This window comes from Salvia hispanica, chromosome 6 (assembly GCF_029641045.1).
Source record: "Salvia hispanica isolate PSC_SH4W2 chromosome 6, Shi_PSC_v1, whole genome shotgun sequence".
Lineage (NCBI taxonomy): Eukaryota > Viridiplantae > Streptophyta > Magnoliopsida > Lamiales > Lamiaceae > Salvia > Salvia hispanica.
Genome location: NC_142697.1, coordinates 3,003,752 through 3,007,057, shown reverse-complemented (window position 1 = coordinate 3,007,057; position 3,306 = coordinate 3,003,752).

Below are 3,306 nucleotides of genomic sequence, written 5' to 3'. Positions count from 1 at the left end.
TTCATCATTGGTAAACATAAGTATTATATTAGAGAGACTACTAATGCGAGTCATGGCGGGCGTATATCATTCAATCGATACAGTTCCTTCCATGTACCACATCACCAATATCCACTCTAGTATAATCTATAAGTGACACCGTGTCCGTAATTGTCTTATTTCAAGACCTACTGCATTAATACTAAAAACGTACATATGCATTTCAAATAATAAGTATATGCAGAAAAAGTAGAAACAACTTTATTGAATTCAAAATATCCATAACTTAAGTGTCTGAACCAACATGGAAACATAAAGATTAGACGTTTCCATACCCAAGACCCATTTTGTTAACTTATTCCATAAATGTCTTAGGCGGTAACGTCTTAGTCAATGGATCATCAACCATAAGCTGTGTGCTTATATATTATATAGATATTCTTTGTTCCTGAACTTCATCTTTCATGACAAGAAACTTTAATTCCATGTGTTTTGCTCCTTTAATACTTGTCATACTTACAGAAAGATACGATTGCACTATCATCACAATATAATTTCAACGGCTTGGATATTGAGGAGACAATACCAAGGCCTGAAATAAAATTTTGCAATCATTAATGCTTCAAAGCAAACCATAAATTTAGCTTTAATGGAAATCCAATAATTTCTAGTTGATCAGATTTCCGTAATGTGAGCATAAAATCTTTTGTTCACTTTAAGTATCTCATTATTATCTTCGCAGTTCTCCAATGTTCAACACCAGGGTTACTTTGGTAACGGCCTAGCATTCCAACTGCAAAGCTGATGTCTAGTCTAGTACAGACTTGAGCATACATCAACTTCCCACAATAGATGTATAAGGAATATTTTCCACATCCTTACGTTCCAATTCAGTTTTTGGACATTGATCCAAACTGAATTTGTCACCTTTATGAATTTGAACAACACTTGGAGAACAAGCACTCATGCCATATCTCTCTAAAAGATTCGATCTATGTAGCTTTTATGAGATAATCCAAGAGTCCACGTGATTGATCACAAGATATTTCTATCATATGCCATAGGATGTCTCACACATATCTTTTATGTTGAAATTTTTAGAGAGATAATTTTAATACATGTAGTAATCCAATGTCACTATTAGCAAGCAATATATCATCAACATACAAAACCAAAAATATGAACTTGCTCCCACTAACCTTGAGGTATATACACCGATCAACAGTGTTTTCTTAAAACCAAAAGCAGTAATAGTGTCATGGAATTTAAAATACCATTGTCGAGAAGCTTGTTTCAGTCCATAAATTGATGTCTTAAGTTTGCAGACTAAAAATTTTCATTCCATTTCTTAATGAAGTCTTCAAGTTGTTTCATGTAGACTTCTTCTTACAAATCGCCATTTAGAAAAGCAGTTTTTCACATCCATTTGATGTAGTTCCAAGTCGAAATGGGCTACAAGTGCCAAAATGATTCTAAGTGAGTCCTTCTTTGATACTTGAGAGAAAGTCTCTTTATAATCAATGCTATTTTTTATGAGTATAACCTTTGGCAACAAGTCTGGCTTTAAATCGTTCGATTAAACCATTTATGTCGAATTTGGTCTTGAAGACCCATTTACACCCAATATACTTTTGTCTATCAGGTAATTCGACAAGGTCCCAGACTGTATTACAATCCATAGATTTTAACTCTTTCATCATGCATCAATCCATTTATTAGAATTATTACACTTAATGGCTAGTGAATATGAAACTGGATCATTACGTATTCATATATCACATTCGGATTCTTGGAGATATGCCACATAGTCATCAGAAATGACCACATTCGTTCTCATTAAGAAAACATCAATGACACTTCTAGAGATGCTTCTTCCACACCTATGTTCAATGAACTTGGCATCATCATTAGTCGTTCAAATGTTCAATATTGTTAGGCTATTCAACAATATTTGGCACACTTAATTCTTAAGGAAATGAGGGAAGAGGAAAATCTACCCTTATTTCACTAATGACCGCATTATGAGTGTTAAAACTCCCACTGATCTCACCATTCTCAAAGAATTATATATTTCCAGTTTCCATAATTCTCATGTTATCATTAGGATAATAAAACCTTTACCCTTTGGATTTATCTGGTAACCTATAAAGTAACCACTAACTGTCTAAAATTCAATTTCTTTTCTTGCGAAGAGTATACTCTAGTTTCTGCTGAACAGCCCCAAATATGAAGGTGCTGCAAACTGGGTTTTCTACCTGCCCAAAGTTCATAAGAGAGTCTTTGGTACAACCTTACTAGAAACCCGGTTTAATACATAAATAGCGGTTCTAAGAGCATAAATTCACACAACAATATGGGTAAGGTAGAATTATCATACTTTTAATCATTTCCATGAGAATTCAGTTTCGTCTCTTAGCAACATCATTCTGCTGAGGCGTACTTGGTATAGTATATTAAGCATAAATGCCAAGCTTTTCTAAGAATTTGGTAAAAAGTCCAAGTAATTGACTTATTTTAGTGGTACGATCATAACATTCACCACCTCTATCAGATCGAATAATTTTCACCTTTCTATTTAATTGTCTTTCAACCTCAGTCATAAAATAACTGTGTCTGAGATTTTTCTTGCAATAAATAAATCCATAACGTGAAAAAAAAAAAATCATCAATAAAGGTGATAAACTATTTTTATCCACCAAAAGTCGAGACATCAAAGGTCCGCAAATATTTGTATATATAATTTAAGGAGCTCATTGCTTCTTATGGCATTTTTAGTATTGTGTTTGGTTTGTTTACATTTAATACAATCCACACAAACTGTAATGCTTGTAAAGTATAGATTCGAATGAATATTATCCTTTATAAGCCTCTTAATTCTTTCACTAGAATATGATCCAGTTCCTTTATGCCATAAGAATGATAAATTCGAATGAATATTATCCTTTAGATGCTCCTTCGGTTGCAGTGTGAGCATGAGATGCACCCATTCCATACTTCTTCATCTTATGCTCCTCCTAGACCAATACGTTTCCCAATTCTAAGAGTCCACTAATCTTTTATAGTGAATCAATTTGGAATGGTCCAGATTGAGGAGGTAAGGAAATTAGGGTCAATTGGACAAGGAAATCCTCATTCATCTATAATCCTAATTTCAGCTTAGAAGAGATGTTATTTATGTCCATCACATGCTCGTACATAGTCTGAGAACCATTATATTGCATGCTCATGAGATCCTTCATAAGTTTCCTGCAATAGACTTTATATGCAGTTGTGAAGCGATCCTCAACATTCTGCAAACATTCTTTTGCAATGTCAGTCGTTGAGAGA